Source organism: Pinus tabuliformis, chromosome 4_2 (assembly GCF_031772625.1).
Source record: "Pinus tabuliformis cultivar Carrire ecotype Pingquan chromosome 4_2, CPIR1, whole genome shotgun sequence".
Taxonomy (NCBI): domain Eukaryota; kingdom Viridiplantae; phylum Streptophyta; class Pinopsida; order Pinales; family Pinaceae; genus Pinus; species Pinus tabuliformis.
Window position 1 is genome coordinate 229,141,223 of NC_142304.1, and position 16,540 is coordinate 229,157,762.

Below are 16,540 nucleotides of genomic sequence, written 5' to 3' on the forward strand. Positions count from 1 at the left end.
CCTTTCTTTCTTTCTCCAACTATCTCTCACTTCCTTCTTCAAGCATCTGAAACAAGTAAACAATAGAAAACAACAACTATGATAATAGACATATTGTAATTCAACCTACTTAACAAGTCAAGAAACATTAAGCCATGAATATGGAAGATGAAAAAACATGTAGAAAATCAATTGATAGTTGCATATTTATTGATATCAAAGAGAGATTACAACCATTGTCTTCATGTTGCGGTTCTCCTCTGACAAGACCAGGTTCCAAAACACTTCTGCTAGCATTTCATGATGGCCTCAATCAACAATTGTTTTAAGACTCTTCCCTTTAAGATTCACTCCAAACCAAATCACACTTCTCCCTCACACAACTAGATAGCTACAATTATGAATAACTTGGTGTTTACTCCAAACCAAAATAGCACTAGCACGCCAACATTAACACTAGCTTGTGCTTGGGAAGAAGGGAGGTTTATATAGGACGAATGGATGGGAGATGGATCCTCTTCTCATGGGCAAAGGTCTTATCCCTTGAGGTAGCTCCATCATTATAGGGGAAAGGAGCCCAAACTGACATCCTCGAGCCCATCTAGCCAAACTATTTACCAGACATCTGTTACGAAGCTTCTAGAGCTGGAAGCTTTGGCTCCTAATTTAAAAAACTTTCCATAATAGGATCACCATGACTGGAACACAGCTTAGTTGCTCTAGTTGTAGCTAGGGATAGTGCTAATATCTATACATTGGCACAAGGGAGACAAAGGTCATTAGCACCAGTCTTGTAAATTGGGCAAAACAGAAGTTTCAAGGGAAATGGTGCAAAAGGGAATTGATATGCTCATGGAGAGGGACATAATGGGCATTTCTTCATGAAGGGAAAGCATGTGTGGTTCACTATAGAGGTCTTCTAAGATCAAGGAATGGCGTGTACAGGGATATTGACAAAATTTTCTGTAACAGATGCCCCCGAAACCGTGAAGGCCGAATTAGAGTGAGGGATGAAATTTCTTTGTGAATCAATGCAAGGAACCATCATCTGCCATCGGAAAACCTGCAATAAAGTACATATACATATACATAACTGAGAACTCTATCAAATGATACATGAATCGTGGTATGGATGCAGCCATCCAAAGAATGATCATGTAAATGGATCCAGGTATGGGTACAACCTTCCATCAAAGAGGATCATAATGAAACCAAGGTATGGTCGTATCCATCCAATAATGAGAAGGATCACATATGACAACTCATGATATGGTCACAACTATCCATCTGGAAGAGGCATGCATATCAACATAATCATGTCTCATCACTTCGCAACCGGGACTTTTGTGATCTAAGCCTGGGGTCTCGTGTTCCAACACGACTCGATAAAAGTACAAATTCGAACATGCTAGAAAGTCACTTGATTACTAGTCAATGATATAAATTGTTAACGAGCATGAGAGAAACCACCAATAACGACAATGGTCCTCAAGGTACTATTAGCACAATTCATAGAATGTGAAGAGAGGAACTGAAGTTGAACACCCGTAAAATCACTTGATCGAAAGCTAGTGATGTGAACTTTTTGTCGAGTGTGAAGAACTTGCCATTAGGGCATGCAAGCTCTAAGGTACTAGAAGGGGGTCACTTGGTCAACTTCCCAGATAATGAGTTGAAGTCAATGGAAAGTGACTGTGTTGAAGGAGGCCCATAATGTTTCCCACATCATCGACATGAGATGAAAGGATGAAAAATGATTTTGGATGATACATAGAATTAGAGGCAAATGTAACTGTATAAGGACAACTCTTAAACATATCGGCGACACATCTTGGAAGTTTGGCTTTGGATCCGTAGAATCGATGGTCATGATGACATGGAAGAGATAAAATGGAAGAGAAAATGAACGGCTGAACCCAGGAAGGTCAACGATACAAAGGAGGATATCTCAACCTGACACGAAGTAGAAAGTGTCATGTTCAAGAGTGAGCTGCCGACACAACTGATATATTTCCAAATTTTCCCCCACTATTCTTGGCAGGTACCCCAATTATTTTTTTAATCGTAAGCTTGAAGGGGATAGCATATGCTTCCATTGTAAGTTCATCCTTCGGATGAATCTGACTTAGTAAGTTTAATGAGCCCTAGGAAGGAGACTCATGTTTGTCATGATGACGAATCTGATTTCATTTAATAGTTTGACAAGTTCGACAAAGGTGTAACGCAGTATCTTTTTCATGTTTAGCAAGTTTGAAAAAGACACGTAAAATAAAAGTCCACATGTTCCCTTTTCATATGCTTGTGTCTCTCGAGCCTGAAAAGGCAGAAAATGATACTTGAGAGAACCGCTTGACCATTTCAGTCAAGGAGTACCTTTTTCGTAAATAGTACCTCCTAGCCGGAAAAAGGGGTAAACTTATACTCGGCGCATGACATTTTGCATCTGTTAACAAGTTCAAAACAACAAGGGTTCGACCATCTTTTCACTTTTAAAGGGTCAGAAAAGAGCTTGAAAGCGACACCCTATTTTATTTTCTTTTTATGAGTCAAAAGGGAAAAACACTCGGCAATCTTTTCATATGAGCTTAATGAGTCAAGAAAAGAGTGAAAATCTGACTCATCACCATCGTCAGACATCCATCACCTGTCGCTATGCAAAAAGATAAAGTGTATTATCTAGTTCTTGAGGAAAAATAGGTTAAAATATCTACAAAAACCTGATATTTTCATGAAAAAATGAATAAAAGGGAGAACAGTAAATATGTTTTTACCATTTTCCATTTTACCTTACTATGAAAACATTTTACTCACTTTTGCCCTAATTGTTCCGGAGCAGATTACAAGACATTTGAAAGGTCAATTACTGAGCTACCAGTTACAGGTAAAAACCAAAGCCCTGAGCTCCATTTTCATGTACTTTTTTAATTTTTTTAACCATTTTTTTGTTTTTGAGGGGGTTTTTAAAAAAAAAATTCACCCTCAGCCAGTGGGACTTCCAGGCATTGAATCGCGTCGGTCGAGGGTGATTAACAAAGCCAACCATGCAGTTTGGTGCAACTATTTTTAAAATAGGCACGTTAGCACCGTGAATAGGGCAATACCCTATTTCCTCAAAAAAAAATCAGCATTTAAACTTAAATTTTATGGGCCAAGCATGATTTTTGACTCAAATCAATGGCTTTTTTCAGGAAAGAATCGCTGAAAATGGTGGACTGGAAAGAACGGGAACATGAAGATGTTGACACCCAGGAAATGAATGACCCAAATTGCCTTGAAGATTTGAGGGCTTGCGGGCTCGTCAAATTATTTCTCACACCAAGGATGCGGGCCCAACCCAAGGTGCTTTGATACCTGATTAGTCTTTAAGACATTAATCAAGAGATATTTTTCATTGGTGACCATGAGCTAGAGTTGCAAACTTTAGATATATACTTCATCATTGGACTATCACACCGAGGGAAACTAGTGAACTTGTATGGGTCACGACCGATTGGGGCTAGCATATCTTCACTGCTTACTTAACACTGCCCTAAGGCCCTGAAATCCAAAAGTGGGAAGATCGAGATTTCTAGTGTTTGGGATCTGACACTGAGAGTGCTTCTTTTGACCATCAACAGAGTATCGGGGTCCCAGGCGGAATATGACACTAACAAGTCGAAGTTTGTTTATGCTATCGACTATACAACTCCTATGATATTCAATTGGGCCGAGGCCATTAAGATCAACATCAGACGCCAGCTCTCCAAAGAGAAGGTGTGGAATTTGAAGAAATTTTTCTTTGGATTGGTGCATGTGACCTTCTTCTTGGAATGGGTACCATTGTTCTAGTATCAGCTGATTGAGGTAGATCCTCCTATGCCACGCGATTCGCGGATGGCTCGCTGGAGTCGTTTAATGCCCAAGATCAGTAAAGCTCAGTGCATATCATACCGACCTCCATTCTTTTCATGGCTACGATGATAGAAAATCATCGTGGAGATCCAGATATGCCGTTACCAGATGGAGAGGATTTCGCCAATGAAGTAAAGAATCAAATTTTTAATTTTTTTTGGGTATATATGTGCTTATAACATTTCTCTTGTTAATGCAGATGTTGGACCAGAGCGGCCTGCTGGGGTGTCCCCAATAGCCATGTGCATCCCCCGTCCTGTTGATGTTGTCACTCCTTATCAGGAAGGGAGTGACAACGAGGAGGAGATCGTGAGGAACCTTTAGCGGTTGACTCGTGGCATCCTGTAGTATGCTCGAGTAGGAGACATTCCTCATCAGTATCAGAGACACATGGTGGGAGTCTCAAATCAGATCTGCCAATTGCTGAGTCATGTTGTACAAGCTATATCATGCTATGATGATCACCATGTTAATTAGTTCCTTGGTTCAGCACTTCCATTTTTTGAGGCATGTGTGCCACGAATATATGAGGCCTATGAGCCACCGATGTTATTTTGGACACACATATTATCTTTTGGGGTTTTGATGTATCAAACATTATGACCATATATATATGATGTATTTTCTTTTCTACTATGGTACAAATGGTTTGTTTTATCCTTTCACATGTTTCGCAAATGCCTATCCAACACATGATTAGCTAATGCATTTGTCAGTGTATTCATGCGTCTAGGAATATGATGATATGTAATGTAATCAAAATTTATTTCCAATAGATGGATATGGAGATAAATTCTCAATATTTGAGGGTTTCTGATGGAATATTTCCCATTGAGTTGAAGGACGACAAGCTGTGAATCCAAGTTGACAACCAACTCTCTAATGTCAAGAGCAGTGGCTTCTAACAATAGTTCGATGACCACATTGTATTCAGCAATGTTGTTAGTTGTGCAACCTAGATAGATACCTTAAAGGTCAATCAACTCATCGTTAGGGTTATAAATAGCCCACCCGCAGATTATAGGTTTTGGGTACTACGGCAAGCACCATCAGCGAAACTAGTGTAGGCAGTTGCAGACATCTGCAAAGCAAGAAAAGCATAGTAAATAGGAAAGCTATTTGGAAACTACCACACAAAACCACACTACACAAAAATGAATGACACACTAATGTACATAGGTAACCATGAAAGATGACCTAAGCATAGTACTTCTTGAGGTAAAGCACATTTCGGGGCTTATCGAGAGGATTTCCTTCATAATCAATAAGCTCATAGGCTCCTTTCTACAAAATGCTATTCACAATGTAGGGGCCATGACACATGGGGTTGAACTTGCGTGCCCCTAGCTTATTGTTAGCTTGGTCATATAGTAATACCAAATCACCCTTAGAGAATGCGTAAGGGGAGACTGACTGGTCGAAATGGGATTTGACCCATTTCTTTTGTGCTTCGATGACCAAGGCAGCGAGAAAACAAGTCTCATCCAGTCGTTCTAGATATAAGAGGTGTTCCTCTTGAGGTGACATTTTGGGGAGGAGTTCAACAACTACTGTGAGTGAAGGAATCTCGCATTCAATCAGTAATGTTACTTCCAGACCATAGACCAGCTGGAATGATGTGAAACCGCTTGCATCTTTGGTTAAGGTTTGGTAGGCCCACATAGCTGAAAAGAGCATGAGATGCCAATTTGACTCGTGCATCCCAGTAGTATGTTGAAGCGTTGGGACCAAGACTTGTTCACGGCTTCAATTTGGATGCTGGCCTGAGGGTAATATGGGGTCAATCCATAACCACACAAGCCTAATGCAGATGTCAGCTCAACCATCATGTAATCTCTGAAATGGGAGCCATGGTATGTGACAATGTCTTGAGGTACGCCAAACCGGGAAATAACATGGTTGAAAAGGAATTGAGCCGTCGTCATACCGTCTGTAGAGTATGTAGGCATGTCTTTGGCCCATTTGGTGAAATAATCCATAGAAACAATAATATAGCCATGCCCCCTAGTTGAACGAGGGTTGCATGTCATATAATCGATGCCCCATTTGGAAAAATGACCAATAGTAATGACGAGGTGTAGGTGAGTGGGTGGGGCACGCATCTTTCGTTGGTAAATTTGGCATTGGTGGCACTTGCGAACAACAAGAATGTAGTCCTTGAAGATAGATGGCCAGAAATAACCAGTGCGAAGGGTTTTTTGAGTGGCAGTGTAACCAAACATATGACCACCACATGCCTCAGAGTGGAAATCATTGAGAACTCTTTGAGCTTCCTCAATCATAAGCCATCGGTGAAGAACTAAATCGTCACCCACATGGTATAAAGTATCGCCAATAATACGGAAAGGGTTGTGAGTGATGTCGAATCCTGCAGCGATCATCCTTAGTCACTACGGACCGGATCGTGGACATCTGGACATACATGATGATATCACGTACCATGGATCAAGGGTGCTAATTAGAAAGAGGGTGTCATCTAGGAGTTGTTCATCTATGCCAGTAGGAAGAGGCTTAGAGGGAAGGGAACAAATCAATTTGGCAGAAACGAGTGAATTCTTATATTTGGCAGTGGTAAATACCAAATCAAATTCTTGCAGGATCATGATCCATTTGGAATATTTTCCCCCCAGCAACTAACGACTCAGGATATAGGTCATGGGGTTGCATTTAGAAACCATTGTAGTCATGCGTAGAAGGATATAGTGCTGAAAGCGTTGAATAGCCTGAACGGAAGCCAAAGCCAATTTCTCGACATGTGCATAATGCACTTTAGTGTCAAGGATATTCTAACTAAGGTAGTAGATTACATGTTCATTGCCTTCATTGTCGTCTTGAACCAAGACCATAACAATGGTGCTAGGGGCTACGGGTAGGTAAAGGAAGTAATCTCGATAATAATCTAGTCGGTGAAATAGAGTAGAACTTATGAGGATGGCCTTGATATCATCAAAATATTTTTGGGCCACCTCGTCCCATACAAAGGGTGTTCCTTGTTTTAGCAACTGAGTAAATCCTATTGCTAACCCGACATAGTTAGGTATCAAATGACGAGGAAAGTTGGCCTTTCCTTGTAGGCTCTTGAGTTGGTGCAGTGAAGATGGAGGGGTTAAATTTGAAATGGCCTCGACTTTTAATGAATCAAGGTGAATACCTTCCTTGGAAACGATGAAGCCGAGGAGTCATTCGGATTCTACGCAGAAAACACATTTGTGCAGGTTCAACTAAATGTTATAGTGTTTGCACCATAGGAAAATCTGCCGAAGATGGTCTGAGTGGTCTTGGCGCTGACGAGAATGAGCAGGAAGGTCATCCAAGTAGGGCTGGAAAATGTTTCAAATATCATGAAACGCATAGGGCATTTCCCTCTTAAATGTAGCCCCACTATTTTTTAGGCCAAAAGGGAGCTTTTTGTACGCGAAAGTACCTCGCGGATAGATAAAATCTATCTTTACTTAATTAGCTAGTGCAATTTTGATCTAGTTGCTACTAGAAAAACCATCCATGAAGGAAAATATCTCGCTCCTGGCACACTCATCAATCATTTGATCAATGAAGGGAGTAGGATAGTTATCTTTAGGACAGGCACGATTGAGATCTTGATAATCAACGCAAACTCGGATCATGCCCTATTTTTTAGTGACTGCGACAATATTGGACACCCAGTCTGTAAGGGGAATGGGATAGATGAAGCCAGCTTTAAGAAGTTTTTCAACTTCACCCTTAATCACGGCGGCCTTCCTAGGGTGCACTGGGCAAATCCTTTGATGGACGGGCTTCGCATGCGGGTAAGTTGGGATTTCGCACAATACAATGCTAGGATCAATTCCGAGCATTTCCTCAATTGAACACCCAAACACATCACAAAATTCCTAAAATAGATGAGTATATGTCTTGTTCTCATCCAAAGAATAAGATACCCCAATATGGATGTGTTTAATGATACCAGGTTTGATAGAAATGTCAATCGGCATTGTTTGGGTAATATTACCCAAATTTCCTTCCAACCATACTTTGTGAGTGATGATGGTACTCGAAACGGGGAAGAGGACTCTTCGAAAACGATAGACATGACCGTTGGATGAGGCAAGAATGAGGAGAAATGATGAGTATAGATCTAAAGTGGTTCCTCGAGAGACATGACTTCCGTGATACCTTCATCAGCTAGGAATGTCTCAGCTAAGGGATCATGCGATTCCAAAGCGCCAAGCCACAGGGACTAAGAGTACATATTGAGAGAGGTATTCAACATAAAATAATCAGAGGATGCATAACTCAAAGCTGAAACAATTTTCACGTAATTGACTTCCGCGAGACTAAGTGGCATAACCTCACCCTAGGTATCAACAAGATCTGGTGAAGGTATGACCCATGGATCAGATTTGACCAAGATCATGTTGACAAAGGCAACATGAGGAGGTGGGAGTGGAAAAATTCCCATTAAGGAAGAATATTTAAAAAGACCTTCCCCCACACTCTCATAGGGAGCACCAGTCTACTTGATGTACATAATATTGCCATATGAGGAGGAAGAGGCAAAGAAAGATAGCTGGTTAATAGTGACAATCTTCCCTTGATGGGGAAAATGAATCATGCGAAATAAAGAAGAGGCCACGACATGCATGGCATGGGTCCAGCTTTGGGTGAGTAGAAGATTATAATTGAGATTGGTTTCAACAATTTCTACCTCAACTTGCAGTGTCTTTCCTTCGAGAGTGATGGAAAGGTTTGGTAAGACATCGAAGGGTCACGAATCACGCCCATCGAAAGCTTCCAAAGTGTTCAGAGATTGTTTAAAGAACGAGAACCAATAGCCTTCCAGCGTGCAGTTGACATGATGTAGGTGGAGGCACCTTCATCGATGACAGTCCAGTGGATGGTCTTCTCATTGATGATTACCTGAATAAGAAAGGAAATTTGATGAGGAAGACAGGGAACATGGCTCTCTATATCAAAATATATCAAATGGGAATTGGTGGGATCAATGCCCCCGATAGCTGATAGCAAAGACTTCCGCTGTGATGGGAAGCTTTGGAGCACCTCGAGGGCCGACATAGCTGATGGTGCCTGAGCCAAATCCTCAACAATATTATAGTTTTGAGCAGCTCGGGCATTGGGATTATACGAGCATTTCCGCACCACACCTCAAGAGGGTGGCCCTATAGCACAGTTAGTGTTAGGGTGCTCAATATGGAGAGGGCAAGAACTCAGGGCAGAAGAAGAAGGTGTGGCTTCTTTCTCCTTCCAATCTATTGAAGTACGAGTTTGATAATCTTTTGATCTAGTAGCCACATTAATAGGCGTACTCATCATGAACACTTGAGATCTAGAGGAAGCAGATTGGGTTTGGTATACCATTTGGGTTTGCTAAGATGAAAATGGCTCCTCGAGGACAACGTGGGTCCCTTTGAGAAAGCGTCTAACTCTAGATAGTTGCAGAAAATCCTTAGTGTGGTGATATTCCTCGCAAATGAGGCAAGGATACTTAGGTTTTCTTCATGAAGATTCGCCATCAGAAAATTTATGGGGACCCTATTTCGGGGCATTGACTTTACCCTTGCCTTTGCCTTTCTTCTTCCCTTTCAAGGATTTGTCCACTGTGGTAGACCAAATAGCATGGACCTCTAAGGTCTTACCAGGGCCAGGTGGATTTTGGAATGAATTATTAGGAACAATATTTGAGACCAATTTCTGTTTGGAAGAAGTTTTAGTAGGGGTCTGGGATACCGAACCAATAATTCCATCAATTTGAGGTATAACTTGTGACTTTGACGCCGTGGGATTGGATGATGGCTGTGGAGAATTGGGTAATAGCTTATACAAAGTGCCAGATTGAAAGTAAACTAGATCTAAGTACTGGACACGTGAAATGGCTTGATCTCTAGTAACACATCCACCCATAGCTATATCGTGAGCAATTGGGGCTACGAATGATTTGGTGAACCATTCAGTGAGTAGCTAATTAGCAATCTCAAATTTGATTAGGCGATGTCTATGTCTCCATTCATGGATGTGATCAGAGATGTGTGTCACGGTATCTTTCTTAAGTGATGTGAGTAAATAGATGCCAGTTTCATAACAAACTGGAAACTGAAAATGCATGAGGAAATCCATGGCTAAAGAGTTAAAGTCATGGTATGTACTTCGAGGCAACTCGATGTACCACTTAGTTGCAGTGCTCGTGAGGGTTTGTTGGAAAAGATGGAGGTGAATGGAATCACTAATGTATGAGTTTGACGAGCACAGAGGTGATATGCCATCACATGGGCCTGAGGATCTTCTTTAGCTTTTCCATCAAACTTTGGACAATCGCTTGGTATCTTAGACGACACCGAAGGCTAGTATGGTGAATGAAGGATTGCATCATCCATAAGGAGAGATACATCTGGAAACTCAAGTGTAGCCAATAATGTCAATTGAGTGTTAAAAGGCATGGGAGGTTGATAAGCAGGTCCGAACGGAGGAGCCCATCCCTGCTGGTAAGGATTTTGACCCCACAGTGGAGGATTTTGGCCATATGGTGTCTGAGGCTGCCTCCATTGCGAATTACCTTAACGATGGGGGGGATTTTGAACTTTAATACCTTGGAATTATCTGGCTATAGGTTGTTGATAAGCAACGTATGGGTTAAAAGGCTATTGGGCTTGTTGAACTTAGACATATGGATATTGCACATGTGGTCCTTGAACATATGGATGATGATCTTGTTACCCATTAACAAGAGGATTTCAGACCTGATGTCCTTGGGCATAAGGTTGATACACTTGTTGCCCTTGGACATAGGGATTTTGTACCTACTGGCCTTGACCAAAAGGATTTTGAACCTGGTGACCTACGGAATTAGGTTTCTATAACTGATGCCCTTGGCCGCAAAGATTCTGGACCTGTTAGCCTAGGACATTGGGATTTTGAGCCTGCTGTTGTAGGACTTGACCTTGACCCTACCCTCGCAAGGGTTGACCATGGTCATATGTATACAAGGTTTGTTGTTTCCCTGGTTGGTTTTTTTATTGCAAGCGTTGACCTTATGGTTGCAAAATTTGTCCTTGAGGTTGTAGAGGTTGGCCTTGTGAGGACATGGGTTGGGAGCTGTGCGGAGCATATTGTATTTGTTGTTGCATGGTTTGCTAGAAGTATTGCAAGGGTTGACCTTGTGGTTGTTGCAGTTGACCTTACTGTGGGATCATTTCCCTTACGGTTGCGCGGAGAGCCCAGGCTGCAATAGAGGTTGCCCTGGTGGTAACAAAGGCTTCCCTTGTTGTTATAGAGGCTATCCTTTCTATTGCAAGGGTACTTGAATAGTGACAGGGAAATTTTCGAACTGAATTTGGCCATAGACATGCTGAATGTATTGCCCAGATTGGAGGGTGTATGGTTGATTAACCATTCCTTGAGAACCATATGGAACTTAATGAGTTTAGTATTGGACCTGAGCCCCATAAGGCTATTGATACTGAAAATTTCTCAATCTAGACAGATCATTGGGATTCTGAGCTTGTTGGTACTGGACATTTCTTAATCTAGTAGGTCAACAGGGTTGTGAATAATACCGAAAGATGGCTGGTTCATACCAAGCATGTGCGCTTGTGGGCCACTCACCTTAGATGCATATAACACCATAGAAACATTCAGGTTCTGATGCCCACGCGGTGGCACAACCCGGCCACTAACTAGAGCGATGGAGTAACTTGCAGAGACATTTTTCAAAACTACTAGTTATGCTTGATGAGTAATTGGGATTGAAGATACAATGGTATTTAGAATGGTAGGTTACACCAAGACTGAGGTAACAACCTGTTGGGAAGTCGTGTTCGCAATGAATGGACCTGACATAGGCAAACTAGTGGGAATACCCCCCGAATAAGGAAAACCCTTAGGAGGAAAAGGTAGCTCATCCTCCTCAATAGTGTGTGGAGTAGACACTTCAGACTCTTCTAGAGAGGTGACTGGAGCATCGCCTTCGGGTTACATGTCTGGAAATAAATGACGATGAATGGCCGAATGAGTATGAGGGGATAGTTCCAATGGAACACCCAACTGGTCGTACAGACTGTAAGGATGCTGCAGTAATATCACAATAGCGTCAAATAGAGGATTTGGAGGATAAATAACCAGTCCAAGCTAACCATTAGTGGTTGCCAAGTCCTCAGGAGATTAAATGGGATTGCTCGGAGATTACGAGCCAAGATCAACAAATGACCCACTATCAAAAGTAGGTGGAAGACAAGACGACAAAGGTTGAATACTCAAAAAAATTTTGAGTTCAACACCTTGGTCCTCGAGTGACTCTGGTAACTCAGGAAATGAATCCTCTGACAATCTTCCAGATGGAGGAGAGGAAGAGGAACTCAGTGAACCAAATGGTTCAACCACGATGACTTTATCATATTCGATTGAAAAATTGACTTCAAGGCTTTGAAATGTTCTATAAATGAAACTCATGATTTGGTCTTAAAAAGACTATCAAGGTAGTCTAAGATTGTGTGCAATCAATTATTAAGATGCATAAAAGACTGGTGCTCTTTTAGTTTTTAAGATTCAAGAAAGAAACAAACATGATTGTATCACTTTTGATTGGAAATGAGCTCGAAAGGAAAAGTGCTGAAATGATATTTTAATTTTAATAAGTCAAAATGATCAAATGACTACTTTGGATGATCTAGGTAAATAGGATTACCAAGCAACCATGAATTGCAAAATACCTCCTAGCGAACTGAGAAATACAAGTAGGAAATCTCCCTGAATGCTATGTTTAGTGTATCACATTTGCAAGGCGGTTGACTCGGCTTCCTAAATAAAGGATTGTAGCCTAGAGGGGTCTACCATTATATACTCGACAGTATGGGGAGCACAAATCTGTACTAGCGTTGTATAATGCCAAAGCTGACAACAACTGCTAGGTTTAAAGACGCCAGGACATGTTTCTAGCCTAGAACTTCTAGATATGATCGTTAAATCTCAAACGTGCCATAGGTAAATTGAATTCATTTTAAAGTTTATATTGAGTTATGATTTATTTTTCAGGTCTTAGCGATGTGACTCGAAAAAACATTAAATGCAACTAAATGAGACAAGACCGTTTCAATTCGATGAAATGTCTACACTAGAGAGGGTACAAACTACTCAATCAAATGAAAACAAACAAGAAACTAAAAATGAAATGATCTTTCACTACCTTAATTTTTGAAAAATAAACTAATGAAAAATGAATTCAATTCCTAATTTCGTGACAAGCACATATCTAACAGTCCTTTCAAAAGAAAAAAGAGTCCTTTTCCTTTTCCAAATGGCAATGCAATTCTAGTCTTTCAATGATGCAATCTATCGTAGCACAATGATGCAACAAACTAGAATTTCACACTTTTTCATGAAACAATGAAATAAACTTTTTGCATACAATTCTTCGATGAAAACGTTTTCGAGACAATAAGCTCTTCAAGCAAATGAAAACATGAAAATAGAAGCTCATTCAGATCACTGAAACATCAACTTTACCAACAACAAGACAAGAAAATTAATCCATGCTGGAAAAGAAACATTTAGACAATCAAATGAGAACTTTTCAAACTTCCGTGATAGAGGTCAAAGTCATAAAAAGACCAGAAATGAAAATGCAATGAGTAAGTAGACCTACAACCGGACTTACTATGTTCACAAACAGCTGAATGGATGACAAACTAGATGCCCTAGTGTCATCGAACACCTAATGACTCATGCAGTCAAGCAGAAGGATGATAAGCCAACAAGCAAACAAAACCAAATTAAAAGCATCTTTCTAGTCAGGGAGAAAACGGTCTAAAATGCTTTCGGGGTCAAAATCATAAGAGCAGAACACATTGTCAAAAATTGGGGTTAAACCCTAATCATCACTTACAAGCATCGACACGACTACCTAACTGAAAACAAGCACGAGAGGTTGGTTGACGTGACTGTTCCTCACCATATCATGCTGATCGACGTGACTGTTAGTGGATTAAGTGCACTGATTGAGGAAATTAAGAAAAAAATGAAAGAAAATTAAAGCAGAGACTAGATCTGCCACTATAAATTTCAAACTCAAGCTGGTAAGTAGGAGAAAAGGAATAGAACAAAAGGGAAAAAGTGGAACTAGAAAAGTTCTCATGAAATCATAAAATCCAAGACAAAAGAAACGATTGGTTCCCCAGCGGAGTTGCCAATTTGTGGTGAAGTAAAATTATAAGTGTGGACACAAACAAATTCCTCTAGCCCAATGATGGGTCTAGCCACAATAGATACATTCTATGGAATATTTCCTTAAGTTAGAACTAATTAAGAGGGCCTACCTATTAGTACATGTATCCCGTTTGATGATGTCCTTGCTTGCTTGCTCCAACTATCTCTCACTTCCTTCTTCAAGCACTTGAAACAAGTAAACAACAGTAAACAACAACCTTGATAATAAACAAATTATAATTCAACCTACTTAACAAGTCAAGAAAGATTAAGCCATAAATATGTAAGATGACAAAACATGTAGGAAATCAAACGATAGTTTCATATATATTGATATCAAAGAGAGATTACAACCATTGTCTTGACGTTGGGGTTCTCCTCTAACAAGACTAGGTTCCCACACACTTCTGCTAGCATTCCATGATGGCCTTAATCAACAATTGTTTTAAGACTCTTCCCTTTAGTCTTCACTCCAAACCAAATCGCAACTCTCCCTCACACAACTAGATAGCTACAGTTATGAATAACTTGTTGTTTACTCCAAACCAAAATAGCACTAGCACACCAACATTAAAACTAGCTCGTGCTTGGGTAAAGGGGAGGTTTATATAGGATGAATGGATGGGAGATGGATCCTCTTGTCATGGGAGAAGGTCTTATCCCTTGAGGTAGCTCCATCATTATAGGGTAAATGAGCCCAAACTGACATCCTCGACCCAATCTGGCCAAACCATTCACTAGACTTTCATTACAAAGCTTCTAGAGCTGGAAGCTTCAGCTCCTAATTTCAAAAACATTCCATAACAAGACCAGCATGATTGGAACATAGCTTAGTCACTCCGGTCCACAGTAGGGATAGTGTTAATCTCTACACATTGGCATGGGCGAGATAAATATCATTAGCGCTGGTCTTGTAAACAGGGAAAATAGAAGTTTCAGGGGAAATGGTGCAAAAGGGAATTGATGCACTCATGAAGAGGGACACAATGGGAGTTTCTTCATGAAGGGAAAGCATGTGGGGTTCACTGTAGATGTCCTCCAGGATCAAGGAATGGGTAGTATAGTGACAGTGACAAAATGATGTGTAACACCCCTATCCATGCTGTGCTAGTCCCTCAAGGAGGCAATTGTATAGGGTTTCAGGCCAAAAAAATCTCAGGGAAGGAGGAATTCAAAATGGTGACTTGTCTAGGGCATGTAGCAACTAAATTAGGGTTTTTTGATCCCTAATGGTACTGATCCGAATGATGGGATTGATGTGCCCAAATGGATCTGTAACAACTACCCCCTAAAGCATGAAGTCAAAAATAATGATGTCGAGTGATATGATTTATGATGTGATGAAGAGGTTCCGAATTGGTTGGTGACCTACATCAATTACAATAAATAATATCATGATATTTTGAATTTTTCTCATGAATCGCTGAGGGAAGGAATAGCCATGCTCAGCATATAAAATTTCATTACAAGTACATAGAAAATCGTCTATAGATATAGAGCTATGATAGGATGACCATCAATGTAAAGCCATTGTACGGATGATTTTGTACATTTCTTGTAATCATAGCCCGGATGGATGAAACTAGATCCAGGGTCTTCTATCTTGTTCAATCATTCACTCAAGTACGAGTCTAACCATGCGACTATGTTATCTAAATTCCAACATGGGAAGACACCGTCTGATTACCAACCAATAATGTAAGCCGTTAACAGACGCGAGAGAAATCACCGATAACAATAATGATCCTCAAGGTACTGCAATACATTTTTCATGGTGTGAATGAATGGTTTGATGTCAAACACCATACAAAGTCTTTCAATCAAAGGCTAGTGATGTCAACCTCTCGCCGGAAGCGAGAAACCTTCCATTGATGTATGCAAGAATCAAGATACTAGAAGGGTGTTTCTAATTCAACTTTTTAGATAATGTGCTGATGTTGACAAGAAGTGACTCATCATAAGAGGGCCCTGATGTATCCTACATCAACAACATGAAACAAGTGTAATGATTTTTGGAGACAGAATGTAACTAACGACACAAGTTTTAGGAATGGCGGCCATGAAAATGAAGGCTTACGAGTATTGCAAAGGATGCATTTCAAACTGAGTGACTTCTCTTGAACATGTCAGTGACACTGAATGGATTGGAAACATTGACCCAAAACAAAAGTAATGGATGGTATGATAAACGAAGGTATGATGACCATCAAGTAGATAACCCAACAAAAATAGTCATAATGATGAAGTGAAACTGTCATGTTCAAGAGCGAACTGCTACGATAAAGTGGTTTACCCCTATTCCCATTTTCCCCAATCATTGCTCACTAGTACCTCTTTATTTTTATCAATATTGAGGAGGATAGCATATTCTTGTTGCATAATTCCACCGTTTGGGTGAATCCATAGCTATGTGATGTTTTAATGAGTCTAGTGAAGGTGAAACTTAGTCTTGTCATGATGGACAAGTTTGTTGCTATTT